The 20,784-nt window shown below is 39.8% G+C and overlaps 1 protein-coding gene across 2 annotated transcripts in view; it reads left to right on the top strand.

The window, feature by feature from the left end:
- The window catches only part of LPP (LIM domain containing preferred translocation partner in lipoma), a 626,627-nt gene that overhangs the window by 91,068 nt on the left and 514,775 nt on the right, over positions 1-20,784 (top strand). For both annotated transcript variants that reach the window (XM_060010952.1, XM_060010953.1), the window contains exon 2: positions 20,492-20,555. The gene's annotated coding sequence lies outside the window, so the exon portion shown is untranslated. The remainder of the gene's footprint in view (positions 1-20,491; positions 20,556-20,784) is intronic.

Here is a 20,784-nt window from a genome sequence, read left to right as displayed (position 1 = left end):
ATAAGGAATACATTTTTCTTTACACATTTCTCTAGCTGTATGCCATACATTTTGTTTTTGATTTAGTTATTTGGCTATGTACAATTTTCTACAATACCAGATCCAATTATAATGTAAGCATCACGAGGATAGGAACCTGTCTGTTTGTTCATTTTGAGCCTACCATAGCACCTATCACATAGCAAGTGCTTAAGAAATATTTTTGTATGAATAAATAACCCTATAAAATAATTATGGGATCTGTGGCTGGTTCTCTCCTGTTGCTCTAGTTCATCTGCCATCTTTGGACATTCTCTCTCGGTATCTACTCATGTGGAGGCATGAGAAAATATTAGACATGCTTCACGTTCTGTTTTCAGGGTATGTTATTAGTAGATTTATTTTTAAAGTCTACCAATACAATTTCCCCCAAATCAAATAAACCTGAGTAAAAAGAATTTTGTAAAGATTAGCCCAGAGAAAATATAGTTGAGTAGAATCATAATGTGAGAGCTGACGAGTTATCAGAGATCATGCACATGATTTTTGTGGACTTGGGTCCTTTGTTCAAGCTAAATCTTGCAGACAGGCCCAAGTCCAGAATGTAAAATGATGAAAACACACCTGCTATAGTAGAGGGGAGGGCACAGAGCCAGGGAAGCCCAAAACCCTACTGCTGGCCGCTTTCCCTCCTGACCTCCTCCCATGTCTCATTTGAAAACCATAGTTTAAGTTCAAAAACTCTCCATTTTCAGATGAGAATGAAAAACAAAAGTGCAAAGAAGGCAAATGATTCATTCGAAGTTACTCAGTGAATTAGAGGCATAAAGTGGGACTACAACTCCGGCCTTCTGTCTCTGCATTTAGTGGTATTTCTGGGCTCCCGGGAGGCCTCCTGTACTTTGCACCAGTGTGTGCTTTTTGATGGACCTGATATTTGATGACCTCCCTCGGCAGGCTTAACAATCCTTGCTAAGGCATAGGCAGTTTATTTGCTAATCCTGGAGGGGAAAGCTGTGATTCAGGCTCTGAGGTCTAAGAACTGCAGACTAAGTTTCTAGTCTCCTGATGAAACTGCTAATCTGGGTGCCAATGGTGTTTCTGCTGCACGGACACCTGCCCACATAGCATAATTAGAAATTATAATGACGACGACGATGAGTCTTCCAGGACACCCACGTTCTTTACAAGATATTTCTGCTAATCGTCTCTACCAGAATCAGTTGGAGAACTTTTTTCTTTGAGTTTTCCCCCCTTTCTAAACCAACTAAAAATGCTGGTCTAATTCTGATGTAGGTTAAGATTTGTCCTCTCCGTTCCTGGTGTGTCTTTTGTTGTTCAGGGGATCGTAGAACCTTGGGATAACGGAAATCGCCTTGGGTCACATATGAGGAGATTTGGGTCCCAGTTTCAGCAGTGCCAGAATTTTCCTGTGAGCCCTTGGTAGAGGTTGCTTCCCCTCTGTTAAATGGGCATCCAGTTCTCTTGTGCCTGTTTACTAGGGTGGTGGGAATCAAATGAGGTTAATAAGTAAGGAAATGCTTCATTAGTTCTACACTGTAAATCGAGAGGGTTGTTATTGAAGTTATTTTTGCATTGTCGATAATTTAGTCCGTTAAGGTTATGTTTACTAGGTGTGAGAGCTGGGAAGGCAGATTGTTGTATTTATCCAACACTGGGGATGGTTAGGACAGATAAAGGGCCAAAATAATGCCTGAAATGTAGTACGTGGGCTCTACCTTAAACCAGGAAAAAAAATGCTGCCATGAAGGGATGGCGCCCAGGGAGGAAAGAGACGATCTTAGGAACTGGAAGCCTCAGTGGAAAAGTATAAGTAAAAATTAGAGGTGGGAGAATAGGAGGCTAGCGCCAGGGTGTGTGATAGTGAAGGAATGACTAGAAAAATACCGGCAGTGGCTTTGAACCCTGTGTATCTGGAGTGTGAGAAGACAGGCAGACACAAACAGAGAGGCTGCAGGGAAAAGAGTATCCTCAGAGAAGAGCCATCTTCAGGGAAGCCCTCCACATGCCCTCCAAGGAGTGTAAGAGTGGTTCTAAAGCTCCTTAGGGTCGGGGATGGCCTTGTCTTCTTTATTTGTTTCCATATTCTGCCATTAGCATGACACTTTGTTCACAATACTTGCCTTTAAAAACAAAATATATATGTTTTGGGCCTTGCTTTTTAATTCAAGGTTCAATATCTGAAGGAGTGTTTAGGAGGGGTTCTGACAGGAAAGAGCTGATTTGTGTAATTCCATTTCTGTTTTAGCTTCACTGTTTCCTCATCCAAAAAGTGTTGGGCTTCATGACTTGGTTTCTATAACACTCACTACCTTTGTTGAAGGGAAAACATTTTTCTAAAACTAGGGCTAAAAAAATTCTCAGTGAATATGTTGATATTCCTGTTACAGTGCCAAGGCTTCGGGAAGGAGTAAAATGTTTCCAAAAGTCCTTTTCCTTTAATGGAGGACTTCAGCTTACATACTGGGCTCAGACAGTCTTAGCTTTTATTCTTGTTCTCTTTCTCTCTCTCTCCCCCTCTCCCTCTCCCTTTCTCTCCTTCTCCTTCCCTCTCCCTTCCCCCCTCCCTTCCTTCCTCCCTCTGTCTACTCTCCTCCGCACCTACCTCCCTCCCTCCCTATCTGCCTATCTATAGAAGATGGTATAATTTAGTTTCTCTTATGCTTTAGACTTTGGTTGGTTTGGCGAATCAAGTCAACTGAGTTGAAGAAAAACTGACTTTTGAAAGAAAAATTTGAAAAAAAAAAAAGTGTCATGATTCCTTGAAAAGGATTTTTTCCAGCCTAGGTTATACAGTTTCACAGACACTTGGGATGGGAACTAAAAAGTCTGGACACACTGCTATCTGAAAACCCTGTGAATGTGTTGGCTAAGCATTTTTTCTTCTTAGCACAGATGGAGACAGACTCTTTTTCAGTAAAACAGAGCCAATATAATCTTTGAAACTTTCAAACATGATTTGGGAAGATGATTCCCTATATAATGCCGTTCCAAATATAAAATTAAAAATTTCAATAATTAGCAAACATGTGACTTTTTCAGTTACCAATATTTTTTTTGGCCAAGTTGTCCTTTCACATTCTATTCCTTTATTTATAATTAAAAAAAGTCTTTTTAATTCAGCTAATTTCTAGCTTGCAGTGAATCTTTTAACTAATTGGAAATGTTTTTTTAATTTATTATAAGAACAACAAAAAGCAAGAAGTCACTTTATGTAATGTCTTTTCTCGTAGTTCAGTGTCGTCAGCTCTTTTCCTGATAGAGTTTTGGTTTGGCTGGAAGCAGCCTGAGGGTGTTCATTTCCCCAGTAATTTTTACCTGTTTCTGTTTGGTGAGTTACGAAAAGAGTAGAAAGTTCCTTTATACACTTCGCCCAGGTTCTGCTACTGTTAATAGCTCACGTAACCAAAGTACATTTATCAAAACTAAGAAAGTATCATCAGTTCACATGATTAATTAATCTACAACTTTTATTTGGATTTCCCCAGTTTTTCCACTAATGCTTTTTGTCTGTTCCACATTCCAGTTCAGCATACTCTGCATTTGGTCATCATGTCTTCTTAGTCTCCTGTCTGTAACCGTTCTCAGCCTTTCCTAGCTTTTTATAACCTTGGCACTTTTTAAGTGTACTGGGCAGGGTATTTTGTAGAATGTCCCTCTGATGTTTTCACATAATTAGACTAGGCTTGTGGATTTGGGGAAGACCACCATAGAAGTAAAGCCCTTCTCATGGCTTCATATCAGGGACTACATTATATTAACGTGACCTCTCACTAAGATGTTAACATTGCTGTTGATCAGTTTTGTTTTATTATGTTTTAACTAAAGACTATTTGCCTGGGACTGTTAACACTAGGACATCTTGACACATTAGTGGTGACCATCGCTGACTAGTCTTCAAACTACCAGCTTCATACTAACAGAAGTGCAAAACTCCTAAAGCAAGTGTCTGCCAAAGCTCAGCTAGAAAATGTGGTTCCGACGTGAGGCTAGTCTTGGGGCTGGCTTCAACATTTCTCCAGTCCTAACCCTGGGCCTTGCCTGTGAGGAGAGTTGAACGACGGTGCTGGTTTTGTGCATTCTTACCCAGTGAACAACACAGGGATTGGGGCCCACCTTAGAAACCAAATCTCCAACAGAAAGGAGAACACTAGGGAAGGCAGGAAAGAGAGAGAGATGGGCTCTGCCAGACTTCTGGAGATGATCCTTCTCCTTGATTGGCGTGGCTTCATGGATGCCAGCCATTATCATCCTCCTTCCTATCTTGGGGGAAAAAGTGATAGAGGGAGAGCTCTTTAGCATTTTACAAGGGAACGGAATCTTCCATATTCACGGACCCAAACCAGAAAATATGAAAAGGTGAAGAGTTTCTCACTTCTTTTTTTCTGTAGCTTCATTGACGCATTGCATATTTACTGAATTTTTACCTACCTTGTCTTATTCTCAGAGGATACACAGTCAGGTTGGGAAGAGAAGTACTGATGACTAGAGTTGGAAAACAAACTTGATTCAAGACACAAAAGATTTGAGGGTAGAATCTCAGGTCCTCTATGTGATGATATCAGTATCCCAGTGGGTAGAGTGGCTAAGTTGCTACTTTTTTAAAAATAAATTTATGTATGTATGTATGTATGGCTGCGTTGGGTGTTCGTTGCTGCGCACGGGCTTTCTCTAGTTGTGGCGAGTGGGGGCTACTCTTCGTTGCGGTGCGCGGGCTTCTCATCGCGGTGGCTTCTCTTGTTGCAGAGCACGGGCTCTGGGTGCGTGGGCTTCAGTAGTTGTGGTGCGCAGGCTCCGTAGTTGTGGCTTTCGGGCTCTGGAGCACAGGCTCAGTAGTTGTGGCACACAGGCTTAGTTGCTCTGTGGCATATGGGATCTTCCCGGACCAGGGCTCGAACCCGTATCCCCTGCACTGGCAGGTGGATTCTTAACCACTGCGCCACTAGGGAAGCCCTAAGTTGCTATCTTGTTGGGCATAATCCTTGGTCCTCTTTGGTTTTCCTCATCCTCACATATGAGATGGAGCATTTTCTCTCTCTTGCATTTGCTTTCACAGTGACCTACAATCTCTTGGTCTCGAGGTATAAGGTTGAGAGAAGTACTTTGCAATATTGGGTGAGTTGGGTCTGCCCATGGGAGTGGAGTATCTTAATAGCTATTGCAAAACTTGTTACCTTTCTGCAACAAATGTTTCACTCTGTTAGGTGAAGGTTGAGAAGTTGGAGGTGTGCTGTCCAGTATGGTAGCCACTAGCCACGTGTGGCTGTTGAGCAGTTGAAATGTGGCTTCTGCCACATGCTGAAAGAATAAAATTTTGTATCTATTTGTAAAATAAATTTCTTTTTAATATTCTTTTAAAATGTGGTGGCTAGAAAATTTTAAGTTGCATACGTGGCTCACATTATATTTCTGTTGGACAGTGGTTAGAACCTGGGAAAAGTATGGAGCACAGAGAATTGACCTTGTGTTCTCCTCTGAGTTCTAATAATGTTGGCATTAAAAGGAAAGGCTTCAACAGTCATACTTTTCATTTAAAAAAAGTCTGATTCAGAAGAATTAGTTCATTTTACATGATTGCTTGGACTGGAGAAGAATCTGACATTTGGTATTTTCATAATTGAGAACATAACTTGCTGACTTAAAAAAAAAAATCACAACATTTTGTGCTTGGCCTCAGGTACCAGACTTTGAGCTCTTTGAAAATAGGGATGGTGTCCTTTCTCTTTCTACCATCCTTTCCCGCCAAACCACACACTAACACATAGAAGGTGGCTAACTGGCATTTGTTGAGAAGCAAAATAACTTTTAAAGAAGTGAAAACCTTATGAAGCTACCCTATATTTATGGTTGGAAGAGAGAAATATCCCCCTTTATAAGGCAACCTTTTTTCTTAAGTCAGTCATGAAAAGTAAAGAACATTGATCCAGGTGTTTATTTACTTCTTGATTTAATTATCATTCTCATCAGGTGTCCCTGTCAGCTTTGCTTATGATAAAGAATCTTTTCAAAATGCTTAAGTTTACCACCCCCCGGGTAAGGGGAGACAGAAAAAGATGCTGCTTGCTCAAATTAATCCTCATCTTGTTCAGATATTAAATCCAAGGGCCTGAAGACTGGATTATTCTTATTTTTCCTCTTGTTGAATCCTTTTCATTATCTACCTATGCTTTGGAGGATCTAGGAATACTAATGAAAAATGAGTTTAAGCTTGGGCTATATTAACTTTTCATCTGGTTTTTAAATTTTATTCTGCTTCATGCTGAGCCAGAGCCTCTGTGAACACATGACTTACAGGCCCTTACTCTTCCATTACGTTCATTCCCTTGAGTGTTCCTTCTTCAGTATAAGCCCTGGGGCTGGGTGAGAGAGCAGGCTTTGTGCTATGTTGTTATTTGGCCTGAGCCCTGTGCTGGGAAATTCAGGAGCTCCATGATTTTTGATTTTACATGAATGGTGCAGACTCTACCTAATGTCCAGATGCAGTCCAGGACATTGCCTCGGTTAGAGGCAAGGCTTACAGAATCTACAATGGCTTTGTAGCTCACTATTCCTAATAAAGACCTCTCAAAGGAGGTTTTTTTTGGTTATATACAGCCTATTTCTAAGGCTGTTTGAAGCTTTGATTCTTCTGCTGAACAGAATGGAAGGTAGTGGATTCTCTTGGAAGTGTGTACATGGCAGCTCTAATGAGTGGAAAAAGTATTGGCTTTGGAGTCAGAAGACCTGTGTTTACTTCCTAGCTCTGCTATTTTCTAGTTGTCAGACTCTAGACAAGTAACATATTATCTCTGAGCATAAATTTCTTCATTGGTTCAAATGGGACAGTATCTACATCACAGGGTTCTCATGAAGGTGCGGTACTTATTTTAGGGACCAATCCTTAGGCTTTACAAACACTAAATGAATTCGTTTTCTCACACAGGTCTTGTGATTTTGCTGGTGAGAGACCACTAGCCATCTTCTGTCTTCATTTGGAGGTGGGGGAGGAGGGCACTGCGGGGATCGTGTGGTAAAATCCACTTTAATTCTAGCCGTGAGAAAAAGAGCAGGGAAAATGTGGTAAACAATTGCTTCTAAAAAGCTCGAACTAAAAGCACTTGATGGATTTGTGCTGGTTTCCCGGTAGACTCATCTCTGTACTGCCCGCATAGCACAATTAATAGTTACTACTCAAGAAAGAACAAATAAAAAAAGAGAGAGAGCAGGCATAAAAACATGCTTTCATCTTCCTGAAGACAGTCCCCTTTGTCAGGTCCGTGGAGCCATACCTGTGAATCATCCTGGGAAGGCGCAGTGTGGGTGACTAGAAGGAAGATCTTGTGGTTCATCTCTTACCCACTTCCTGGGCTGGCAAATGTCTAAGCTCATCTTTCTTACCTGCTGATGCCTTGTCAATATCCACTACCGTTCACCATGCATCTTCACCAACGAGGGCCTCTTTCTCACATCGTTACTCCAAATACATCAATGCATAGAGAGCCTGTTACTCTCCGGGCAGAAAAAGGTATAACGCAAAGCAGAATCAAGTTTGAGAGGGTAAGCGTGGGGCCATGGAAAAGCACATGGAGTAGGTATATAGGAATGTGAGTGTGAGCACAGAAACACTCAAGCCATGTTTGTTTTGTGAGGGTGTGAAATGAGTCACAGCCTTGCTGCAGACAGGCCAGCTGACCTTGGTTGCTTCACTCCTGTGCTACTAGATAGAGTCCATGGATCAAGCTTTGCCACTTGCAGTCTTAAAGCTTAGTCATATTAGAAGAGAACTCTGACTTTGAGGATGCATGCGCTACATGGGCATCTAATTCTCCTATAGATTGAACTTCGCAGGCAGGATTGAGGTGAAGGTCATGGATTATAGGGTCCGTTCCTGTGTTTGAGTCCAGCCGAAGCAGGAGTGATTCTGGGCGAGTCTACATGCTGAGTTTCAGTTCCATCTCCTGTGAAACAGGGATAGGACAGTGTCAGTACTGGCGGTAGCACATGGAGTAAGGTGCCTGGCACAGAATAAGCTCTCAATAAATGACTGGTATTGTGTTTGCTATTGTTATTGTTATTATGTCACCACAATCATTTCCCTTGATGCTGCCCTATAGGGATAGACTGTGGCTACAGGAAACATTAGTTGTGAAAGGGCTTTGTATTAGAAAGATGGAAACTATCTACTGAGTGAACAAAGTCATTAAAGAAAGCTTGGAATCACTTCTGCCATCTTCCTTTATGTTTGCGCTCATGGATCGTTCGGCCTCAAGTTTTGGATATCATCTTTTTTTGCTGCATCTCTGGGATATTTTCCCTTTTCTCAGTTCCACCTATTATTGCCCTAAGACACGTTCTCATTGCCTCCTGCCTGACTGGTGTTCCTGCCTCCAGACTCTCCTAGAACCTTTGTTCTCAAACTGTGGTTCCCCAAGCAACAGCATCACCATCAAGCCTCTTAGCTTGCTAGACAGGCAGCATCTCAAGCACCTTCCAGACCTGCTGAACCCTGGGGCACATTCCCTACCGGGCTGCATGGCCTACATCCAATGCCACTTGCTACCACCTACCCCCTTTGCTCTGCTTGGCCAGTGTGTGTTTGTTCTGCCTCTGGAATATTTCCTGGTTTTGATTGTTCTTACTACCTCTTTTGTAAGAGGTGGTTAAGCAGGTGAGCGTGCGCTGTGGAAAAGCACTGGGATAGAGTAGTGACCCAGTCGAAGTCACCGTTCATAACCTTGACTATGGCAGTAGAGTCTGAAACTCAATACTTTTATGACTTCCCCTTGTGACCTTTCTGCATACTTGCTGAGTGCTTACTATACACCAGGCACTGCTTATAGTATACTCTAATGGATTAGGTAATTGGATTATCTCATTCTCTTGAAGTATTATTTATTGATACCTTTATCTTCCTCCTGTTTTAGGATGTCAGCTGTCTAAAGGTGGGGACCTTGTCTGTTGGCACTGTAACCCCAGCCTGTGGAAGATTGCCTTACATAGGAGAGGCACTTGGGAAACGGTTATTTAGGGAATGAATGGGTCCCAGAAGATTGTCATTTGGAAACAAATCCACATGCAAGGAAAGAAGAGTCTCTTTCCTCCCTATTCCAGATATGTTCCAGGAGAAATTAACCTTAAGTTAGTCTTTATCTTTAGTCTAAGAGGTGGCGCAGGCATTGGAATCTGATTTAGGATTTGCTCTAGTGGCCTTGGGTACAGATGCAGGTCCTGAAAATCTGGGAGAGAGGTTCTTGGGTGGCACCTTAATGAGAACAAGTCTTTCTAAAGCCTTAAGTTTGGCGATTGGCCTGGTAGGAAATACAGGGCCTTCTGAGTTTTATGTTCTTTGTGCGCACGTTGTCGACGTGTGTATGTGAACCTTTGATTATTATGGACTCAGCCGGCAGTAACCATGGTGAGTAGACCTATCACACAGCATTTTTCTGAGTCAGTTTAAAATGCTGACAATTAAATATACCGTACTCTTTTAAGCGATCCATCAGTCTCCCTTGTTGTCATGGTGACTGGAGTATATTTAGAAATGTGACAAGTACACTGAGTTCAATTGCACTTTTGCCAAAACATAGTTTTGCAGCTAAAATTGAATTTCCTGATTGAAGATCCAAGTGCTGTTAAGGGGGCATGATCGTTTCTATACATTATTCTGGAAGCATAACTTACATCATTCTATTAAATCAGCAGTTGAAGTCTTATCAGGCTAGTAAGATATTGACACTAGAAGTGGTTATACTTAGAGCTAATGAAATAAAGTGAAAAAAAGACATCTTTTTTTTCCCTTAAAAGTGAAATTTGGGCCTCATCGATACAACTAGTTTGATGATTAGTACCTTTAAATATTTATAAAAATTTGGAGGTAAGTGTGCCTTTGTCTGTTCCTCCAGATTATATTTTTTATTTAAAGAAACTTATCAAGACTTCCCTGGTAGTCCAGTGGTTAAGACTCCATGCGCTTCCGCTGCAGGGGGCATGGGTTCCATCCCTGGTCCAGGAACTGAGATCCTGCATGCCGTGCCATGCGGTCAAAAAAAAAAAACAAAAAAAAAGAAAAAAAGAAAGAAACGTATCAAGGACCTCCTCTCTCCTACTTATAATCCATTCTTAGCAATATTAGGGCATCTTTTTTCACTTTTGGTCTGACCATGATTGACAAGCATCCTTATTTTTCCCCAACCTCATTCCTTTTGTGTTTCAAATGAAGTGGAGTAAAGAGATAAAATGAACATGACTTTTTGCTCCAACAAAGGAAAAGTCAAAGTTTTGTCTAATCGGGAACTTGGTTTGAATCCTCACTCCTCTCTTGTCCTTTGTCCTGTCACCACAGTGCTGAGAATGATGCTGAGTATGAACTGCTTGCTCGTTTGACCACAGAAAGTTTAGGCAATTATGCAGCGGCTGGGTCATTATTACAACCCTGATTTCATTCCTGGTCACAGACAGATTCTTGTTCTTTTTTTTTTTTTTAAAAAAACATAATGACATTTTATTTATTTATTTACTTATTTATATCTATCTATCTATTTATTTACTGGCCTCGTTGCGGCTTTCAGGATAGCAGTTCCCCGACCAAGGATTGAATCCGGGCCATGGCAGTGAAAGCCTGGAATCCTAACTACTAGGCCACCAGGGAACTCCCCAGATTCTTGTTCCTGAAGTGAGAAACAAGAGCTCCTGGATAATTTTGCTTCTATGTTTCCATGGAGCTGAATGCTTTGGTAACTGGGTTTGAGTTTTAAGCCCCTGATAATATGTATGTTAAACTGTTTTTATTTCTTTCATGTTCATGGCAAACAGTCTGTTTTGGTAAGGGACATCCTAGTTATAATAACAGTTGGTACGATTTACTGAGTTTTTACTATAGGCCAGGTGCTGTGTATACTAAGCTTTTCAGTGGATCATTTCACTGGAGCGACACAGTAATCTTGAGTGGGTCCTAATGCTTTTTTACATTAAAGAAACAAGTTTAGAGAGGTTTTGTATCTTGACCAAGAGCATCCCTTAAGTAGTAATGGAGTCTGGATTCTGGTCCGCGTGCTGTATTAACCAGAGGCTGCCCCACGGAAGGCACCCAGTGAATGTCTGTTGACTAACCAAAGGACTACTCCATGGTGAAGCCATACAGATGTTTCAGTGTTCCTAAATGCTCACTAACATTGCAGCTGCGTTAAGGTAAACAGGTAGCAGGATCTGAACACAGAACTGAGGCCACTCTGTATCTTCCCTAAAGGTTTAGAACCAAAGAAGATTAGTACGAGGTGGGAAGGGAGCAGACATAAATCCCATCTAGTCCAGTGGTTTGGTCTCAGGACCTATTTACACTCTTAAAAATGAGTTTTTGTTTATGTGAGTGATAGCTAATGCTATTCATTATCTTAGAAATTAAACAAAAATAAAACCAATATTTTAATAAAAATATTTGTATGAGAATAAGTACATTTTCCAAAATAAAGAAATTAGTGAAAAAAGTGGCAACTGGATTCTTACCTCTGCGTTGTATTTTTTTGCCACATGTATTTTGATTAAAATTTATGAAGAAAATCCAGAAAGGATTTACAGAAAGGATTGGAAAAGGAAGTAAAAAAGAGGTAATTGTGGATTTTCTTCTTTGATAATACACCAAAATTTGACAAGTGGTAGTTTCTTAAAGTTTAGTTGCAATGTGAAGTCTGAACTCATATCAATAAATCTTTTTCTTTTTATAATCCATTATATTAAAATCCACTGGTCTAATTTTTACTTTGAATTGATTTTCACCTTTGATTGTGTAACATCATTCACTGGTTATTTGGTTCACGGAGTTACGCATATCTTCCAAATGTTGACATGTTTTATTCTTTAGCATTTAAAAAAACAATTACATTCATTAATATCACCACTGATTTCATCAAAAAAGTATTTTAAGTATTAGGAAGATGTCAAGTGCATAATAGTAGATGCAAGGTTTTAAAAATTCTAATTTTCACTTTAACATTTGAGTTTTATCAACGACAATAAATCCTGTTAGTTGTTTTTCTTGAAATGATAGGTTCTTTTGGTTTATTTTTGAGAAAATGTATGATATGACCAAGTCAGAATGACCACAGTTTGTCCGTCATTCTTTCAAATAAAAACGGTGTTTCATGCAAAGAGCTGTTAGTTCATCTCTCAATATAAACAATCACACATGTGTGTTTCTTGGAGGCAACCATTATAGTTTGGGATTCAGCAGAAGTGCTTTGTGAATACTTCCTACTATCTCACACAGAATATTAAAAAGATGTATCAGTCTTACGAAGAAGATGTGAAAACCTCAGGACCGAGATTTAATAAAATTAAGGATTTTTAATGCGTTAAGGACAGTCTTAAGTGAAACAGTCCCCCTGAACCCCCCCTTTACTGTGGGTGCTTGGTGGTGAAAAGTACAATGACTATCAGTACATCTGGTGCCGCTTCCTTAATTCATGTTAAAACTCCAGCCATTTTTACCCACTTATTGCTTTTGCACCATTGGTGTAAATTCCACGCAGTGAAAAAGATTCATAACGTCTTAGTATTATGAACTTACACTTTCCTGAAAAGGTCTAGAGGACCTACGAGTTTATGGATCACACACTGAGAGTCACTGATCTAATCCAGTCTTTGCATTTTATGACAGAGGGGATCTGGAAAAGACCAACCCAAGACAGCCCCACCCGTTAGTGGTAGAACAGGGACAAGAACTCAGTTGTTAGTGCATTCCTCTTTCTTTTTTTCTTTTATTTTCCTGTTTCAGTTTCAGAAATTTCAAGGTAGATGTTCGTGACGTTCTTTTGTGAATATGGTGATGCCAAAGCATATAATTATTGAACATATTTAGGAAGATTTCTATATTTTTTGCATATTAAACCCTTTGCATATTTTCCCTTCTCTGTACTCACCACTTCACCACTGCTCTCTCTTCTGCTTTTCAATATTTCAGTAGTTACCACTGCTGCCTCTTTAAACAGCATGCTTTGTCTTTGCTGAGTGGAGAGAAGGTGAGGGAGCAGTTGACTGCTTATTCATTTTCTGGTTTAGAATTCCAGCTTTGTGGGGAGAAAAGAATCAGTGAGTTTGGGCTGAAGCAACGACTTCCTTCTTCACCTAGATTAGTTAAAAGTCACAGGAAAGGAAATTGTACACACAACCATTATCTTTCATATCACGACAAGTCATCTCACCGGCCAGCCACCCTCGACCTTCAATTCTCTATTAAAGCTTGTTTTCTCTCTCCCCCTCTCTCCCTCTCTTCCTCTCTCCCTCTCTCCCTCTCTCTCTCTCCCTCTCTCTCCCCCTCTTTCCCTCTCTCTCTCTTTCCTTCTCCACTTCCCTGAAGGAGGGAGGTTGTCCAATAAAAATTACTCTTAATTTTGCTTTTGCTTATGTTAATGTTTCATGTGATGTCTTCTTCAATAAAAATTGGTCAGATTTTGAAATTGTAATGAAGGATGCTGAGAGAGGCAGTAGAACCAGACCTAGGCATTGCATTTTCTCTTTAATACCTTCCTCCTGTTTTAGAGTAGTTTTGAGGGAGGTTGGGGGTTGAAAGCAGTTGCAGTGTATGAAAATGAGTATGTCTGGTAAGCCGTAAAAGTAGGTTTGCAGACCCTCAAATGTATTGTTCTCTCATTTTCAAATAAGTTGGATGTTCTTTTGCAAGATGTCATTTTTTCCTATTTCTCATCCAACAATGATTGCTTTCCCTTACCTGTGAACTTTGTGAGCTAAACTTTGTTTTCTAACTTTGTGATTCTTCCCCCATGTCTGTTTTCATTACCCCAAAATGTGATCAGATTTGGCCTTTGGTCACCCCTGTGAATCAACTCTTCCCTAAACCTAGGCCTTTGGTAACTTCCTTTTCTTTCCACAAAACTGATGTTTCCGGTCCTTAGTTACTTGCAAACCATTAAGTCTTTTTTCTTTCTTTTTTAGACTTGTAGCTATGGTTTTTCCCAGCCATTTATTAGGCTCAGAAATTGCCTAGCAATAGTTCTAACTCTTCACAGTGTTTTCCGCTGTCTTGTCAGGACTTCTGGAGCTTGGGTCTGTCCTATGCTTGGTGTATCCTAGGAGCTCCATGGGTGTGTTGAGTGGATGTTATTTTTATCTCTTCTTCAAAGGACATTCTTCAGATTTTTTTATTTTTTATTTTTTTTTGCGGTACGCGGGCCTCTCACTGTTGTGGCCTCTCCCGTTGTGGAGCACAGGCTCAGTGGCCATGGCTCACGGGCCTAGCCACTCCGCAGCATGTGGGAACTTCCCGGACCGGGGCACGAACCCGTGTCCCCTGCATCGGCAGGTGGACTCTCAACCACTGCACCACCAGGGAAGCCCTGAGCTGTTGTTTATGTCTCAGTATTGGCCAGCTAAATCTCTGAAACACAGAGCTGCACTGGCCCGCCTTCTCATGTCGAGTCCCTCCCACCAAATGTCATGCATTCCTTTCCTGGCAGATGGCCACTTAGCCTCTACTTGAACACTTGTAATTCTTTGGGGGCAATTGGTTCTGATGCTGGACAGTTTCATGTTTCATGTTCTCCTTTGCATTGCTCTGAAACTGGATTTTCTATCATTTCAACCCTAATAGTTCCAGCATTGTAGATTATTCAGGAGTATAATATGACTTATACAGGACACATCCTCAGATACCTCAAGATAGCTTTGATTCCCCAACCATCTTCATTCCTCCTTCAGTCTTCTTCTTGCTACTTATGTCCCAGGATGCTCATATTCTTTACGCCTTCCCTATTTCATACCACTTTCTAGAGTTCCATCTTGCCATCCAACTCTAAATGCCCCTTTCAAACTGACTTCTTTTCTTTGTTATTATACTGAGAACAGTATGAGTTTGGGGGCCTAAAAGCTGGGATATGAATTTTAGTACCATAACTTACTAGGTGTGTGAACTTGATCAGATGACTTACTCTTTCTAAGCATTCCTTTACTCAGATGCAAGAGGGAAATATAATGACTTATAAGCATATTTTTAAGGATTAAAATATGTGAAGGGCTTAGCTCAGTTGTAGAAACATAGCATGTAATAGATACTACTTTTGACTTGATCAATTTTTAAAAAAATCTTTAACTTTTTTATTGAAGTAGAGTTGATTTACAATATCGTATTAGTTTCAGGTGTATAGCCAGTGATTCAGTTTTATATATATATATAGTTTTATATATTTATATATATGTGTGTGTGTGTGTGTACACACACACACACACACACACACACACACACACATACCGTTCTGTCTTTGATTTTTTTTTCCCCCACATATGACCTGGTTTTTAGTATTCATTATTTCAAGAATCTCTCCTTCCTCTTTCCATTGTTCCTTGTTTGGATTTTATTTATACCTATAATTTTAAAAGAAATTTTCATTATCTCTAGATTATTTTCCCTCTCTATTTTTAAATTTTATATCATTTAACATGGTTTTCTTGACAAGTATTGTTTTCCTCTGCATGAATTTTCTCAACTCCTGCCTACATTTCTGTTCATATGTTCAGCCTTTATTATTCTTCTTGTGAAGAACATTTCTTCACCCATCTACTGGGTTAATGATGGCTGGGCCACTGCAGGTTACTTAACTTTTCATTGAATCACTTACTTAGTAGCTTTTAGAATCATTTAGTTGAACAATATGCTTTTTAAATTAACTGTTCAGTTAATTTCAATTCAACCGACATTTACTAAGTACTTGTTATATGACATGTATTGATCTAAATGCTATAGGAATTACATAGAACACTTTTATCATTTGTTCATGCAGTCATTCAGTAAACATTTTCTTGAGTACCTGCTAAGGACCAGATTCTGGATTTGAGGTTTGGTTTCAAGAAATTGAATTGGACAAGATTTCTCCTTCAATACATAGAATCAAGGAAAAGTTATAATACAGTGTGGTAATTTTAGTGATCTAGATATGAAACTAGGCATTATGGTCATCTTTGGAGAGACTGCTTCACCAAACCCCTTTGGGTCAGGAAAAGCTTCATAGCAGGAGATACGCTTAAAGGCTGAGTAGGGGCTTAGAGTCCACTGGAAAGATAAGACCCATATACTAGGGGTTAGTTATGTTTGGTTATAAAGCCAACTTCTGAGTTCTATGTGTTATCATTGACTTCCCCACCCCTGCTGCCCAGAATTGCATACATGCAACATTTGCCTTTTTTCTGGTTAGTTTAGGGGCCTTAGAACTAGTGTTTGGGACCTAATTACTGCATGAATGCGTATTTCTGTATTCCAAAGTAGGAATAATAACATAAATACATAAAAATAATCTCATGATGGTAGGACACATTACAAAGTCTTTTCCCATCCATCATCTCATCTCACCTGTTCTTATAGAACAGGTTAGTGCCTGTGGGTTTCCTTAGTGAGTATCTTAAGCATTGTTACAGATAGATATTAGCACAAGAATTAGCACTGAATAATTATGTATGGAGGATTTACAAATAATTTTTTCTCTATGTCAAAGTGATCATACTGTATTGTCTGATTTTATTTAGATCGCAGACCAGCTCTGCCCATAACCAGGTATCTAAGGAAGAGTCCCTTCTCTACTCTGTGCCTCACGTTTGCCACTTGTCAAATAGGAATATTGCTACTATTGTAGCAATATTGTAATACTAACAGTAATACCAATTTCACCTCATTGGCTTGAGGTGAAGAATAAAATCATTAACCCATGTGAAAACACAATATATATAACTCATCACAGTTGAAAATACAAAATGTATCTTTTGAGTGACCAGATTGTTGGCTACTTTGTCAAGGTCAATTCAGCTTAATTAAATAATTTTCACTTGTTTCTTAAACTTTCTGAGGTAGCTTTGTGTTACTTTCTTCTGTTTACCCAATAGTGACTGCTGGCAAGTGCTATATGTTCAGTAAACACTTGTAGATTGCATTTTTTAAAGTACCGATCTTCTGAAGTCCAGTGCTGGAAATTTGTGAGCTACTTATATTTCTGCTTAGCATTCCTAAAGCCTCTGATTTAATTTCTAGATTATAAGTTCCATTGATAGAACCCTTATAAATATCACATGAAGAAGATGAGCATTACCTTTAGGCCATGCAATTTACTTTTTAAAAATATGATTAATTTCAACACAATCAGCCAGGATGTCAGAAGATCTCAGTGCCTTTGATAGATGCTGACAGGTGAGGAAATTAAAATCAGGGAGGGAAGCAATTAAGTACTGGCAAACATTACTTTAATGAGACAACCAAATTGTTCATAAGCCATGGAGTACGTTGTATTCTTGATAAGTGTCTTAGGGTATCAGGTGAGCGTGCATTTAAAAATGTTCTTCATACGGGATTTGATGATGGGAATGAAGGACATTCCATGTCTGTCATCTAAAGCCTTTGGCCTAATCTCACATTTCAGTTGCTTTTGGGGTCAGACTTCCTAATAATCATGTTTAAGATTATGACATTGTTTAAGTTATAAGTAATCCTCTCACCACCACCTTTACCAATCCATAAAACTTAACAAAATGCACAAAGTCTAGACAAAATAATTCTTGGCCTTTTCACAGTGGTTTAGGGACAACCATGGTCAAGACTCATGGAAAGAGAAGTAGAAAAATGTATATTTAATACAACTTCTGATTTAAAAGACTTGGGAATTGTAGTGCTAAAACCAGAACCCAGGTCCTCAATCCCCATTCCAGTGTTCTTTTTAAGATAACCCCCCTTGTTCAGAAAGAAAATCTGGGACCACAAGACTGAAGACTTACTTGTTTATTGGCTTAGAGGAAGTTTTTACAAAGCTCTGTCAACTGCTCATTTGTACTATAGCACTTGTAAAGTATCAAGTATTAAGGGGCATCTATACATTGACCTTAATGATTCTCATGCCATTTGGTTGGAATTTTTGTTCCTAATGTCAGGATCATCATCTAGAGTTATGTTGCCTAAAAAATGTTCTGGGGTGCAGTGGTCAATCCAGAGGTTACCGTGGTTTGTGAAAAACCTGTCGAAATAGGTCTCTCTGCTCTCTTCATTTCTCATGTCCTCCCATTCCTCTCTTCTTTTTTCCTTATTCCCCATCATTTTTCTTCCCTCCCTCCCTCCCTCCCTCCTTCCCTCCTTCCCTCCCTCCCTCCCTCCCTCCCTCCCACCCTCCCTCTCTCTCTCTCTCTCTCTCTCTCTCTCTCTTCATTTGGCTCCATTGTTCTCTCCTATTTTCCCCCAAATACAGTAGAAATGATGAATTATTTTATACTAGTCCCAGCTAGGTTTGGTGAGTCTTGCTTTTGCACTGATTCGAATTAATAAGTTGAAATTTTGTAAGTTAGAGGTTGATCATCCTGATTTCTTTATTTTTGGTTGAAATTGCTTCTGGAGATGAGAACAGTTTTCTTGGGAGAGGATGGGTGATTTGATAGAGGATGCAGACCTGCCAGGTTCTGGGCCAGCAGTCATAAAATCTACAGAGGCAGCCAAAGATAACTGACTTTATTACCAAGACGCTAGAGTGGGATTTGTTATTTGTCCCAGATGTCTTTATGGGTCTAGTGGAGAACTCCACTGCATTGGGAAATACTCGAGTTACTGAGGACACGTGCCACTCAAACCGTGTGAGAAGAGAACGGTGAACTTGTTAGATAGAAGGTTTCAGCTTTTCTGCGGTGTGAGATGAAACTTAGTGATGGAGACCCCTTTACGAAAATTCAGTGGTACAGCCTTCTGTTGTTTCTGTGGCTTGTGTTTCAATAGCTTGCTCAAGGATGTCGCATCTCTGAAACTTCACTGGGGAGAGCTGAGAAAGTGTTCATGGTAACCCTGCATCGAACCGTCTTTTGCCTCAGCTTAGTAATGTGTCACCTTCTGGTTAGACCACAGATGTGAAGTCTCTCTCCTTTCACTTGCCAGTGAAGCAGGACTCAATACTAAATGTGCTTTGGTGCCTTGACAATGGACTTTTATTGGGTATATACTCATTTTACCTTTCCCTCCAAATAGAGCGCCCCCAAATGGAAGCCTACATCGTGTAGTAGAAGAGTCCTTACTTGTTTGGGGATCAAGATACAAGGTTAAACTTTTATCTGTTCCATGTTAACCACGTGATTTTTGAAGTTTGGTTTCCTGATTGGTGGAATTGGGGTAGTAAGGTTTCATTGGGGTTATGTCGAGGATGATTTGAGAAAACATGGTCATGAAATATTTTTCAAACTATAAAGCATAATGCTAAAGATGATTAATGTTTTGATATTGGTGGCATATGATAAGAGTTTCTTGCAGAGTATCCTATCAACCATGCTCTATTCATATCATCTGATTTGAGCCCTGTATGAAAATGGGATATATTCATAAAACTTCTCAGAGGTCTTTACTTCTCAGTAAATCTATCCTTATGTTAAAACAAATCCCCTTGTTCTTGCACTCCTGTTGGAAGCTCCATCTCTCTGAACCTAAAGCACGATACAGGCACAAACTTTAGAATGATCTGTGATAAACCTTCAGGCCATTCACCTAAAGCAGTTTTTTTTGCTTTTTGGGGTTGAGGGGACACGTGATTCTTAACTTTTGAGGTTTTGTCATTTGGAACAAAAGTTCTTTGTGCTGCTGTTAGGTGAGACCATGTTAAGATTGATCTAGATAAATATTGTGGTATTTTAAAACTAGGGTCACAAATCAAGCAAATACCCAACCCAGAGATATCCTCTAGCCTTGTGTGCTTAGAGCATCATTCTTTGATCATACAAGTGTGGGCTCATAGGAAGAAATGTTACCGTTTTTTATACCACCGCTGTCCATGCCTATAAATATGAAATAATGTAGGAGAGTTTTCCACAAAAAGTTTAACTCATCTTTGGCTATGAAGTAGGTATTATGTGCCACATTTACGTGTAAGGAAATTGACATTTGGGGCTTAAGTAACTTGCCTAAGACCATTGGTAAGAGGAAGACAGGTCTGACTGGCTCTAAATCCCATGTGTTTTTGCTACTTCTTCACATCAATCAAATAGCTGGTTTTATTTCATTATTCCCTCTTCCACTAAGTCTAGTGGATCTAGTCAGTGAGTTGTCTGTCCTTGTGTTTTCCCACCTAATATCCTAGGTATAAAGGAAAGACCACTGGACGAACAGGCAGAGCTCAGAGGGTTCAGACTCTCACTCTGCCATGTACTGTACTATGTAGTCTTGGACAATTTACCTACTTTTTCTGAACTTCAGTTTTCACATCTGTAAAATCAAGACAGTAATACCCATTTCCCATGACATTTGTGAAGTTAATCGAGAGATGTTAGTTCCCTTCTCATCCTCCTTTTCACTCTGTGAGCTTCTGTTTCCTCACCTAAGAAGTGGGTAGAATAATCTCTTCCTGCTTCTTCACCAGGTTGTCATGGGGTGAAATGAGATAATGAATGTGGAAGTGTTTTGCAAACAAGAAACTGTGGTATAGATAGAAGAGTTTATGATTGTTAATGAATAAATAAGAGCTTGGAACCTAAGAGTAACCTTTACCTGTTTCATTTACAGACACTAGCATTGCAGTTTGCTGAACCTTGTGTCCACTGATCATTCCAAGAGCTAGCTGTCCAAGGTAAGAGAAGCTTGGCATCATCAAGTTTATGAAATGCTGGTAGGCATCTTAGCCAGTAAAGTTTAAGGTAGATTTCACTCCCAACAGAAGAAATAGTAAGGTATTTCATGAGGATCAAAACCTGAAAAATGGCCAAGACAGTGAACTTTGCCCGTTTTATGTCTTCTTGATTTGATTTCTCTTTCAATTCCTAGCTTTTTAAGGTTCAAATCAAAAGCACAAAAGTCTG

This window comes from Delphinus delphis, chromosome 4 (assembly GCF_949987515.2).
Source record: "Delphinus delphis chromosome 4, mDelDel1.2, whole genome shotgun sequence".
In the NCBI taxonomy this organism is placed as follows: domain Eukaryota; kingdom Metazoa; phylum Chordata; class Mammalia; order Artiodactyla; family Delphinidae; genus Delphinus; species Delphinus delphis.
Note: the sequence above shows the minus strand (reverse complement) of the source record. Positions and strands in the feature narration are given on the sequence as shown.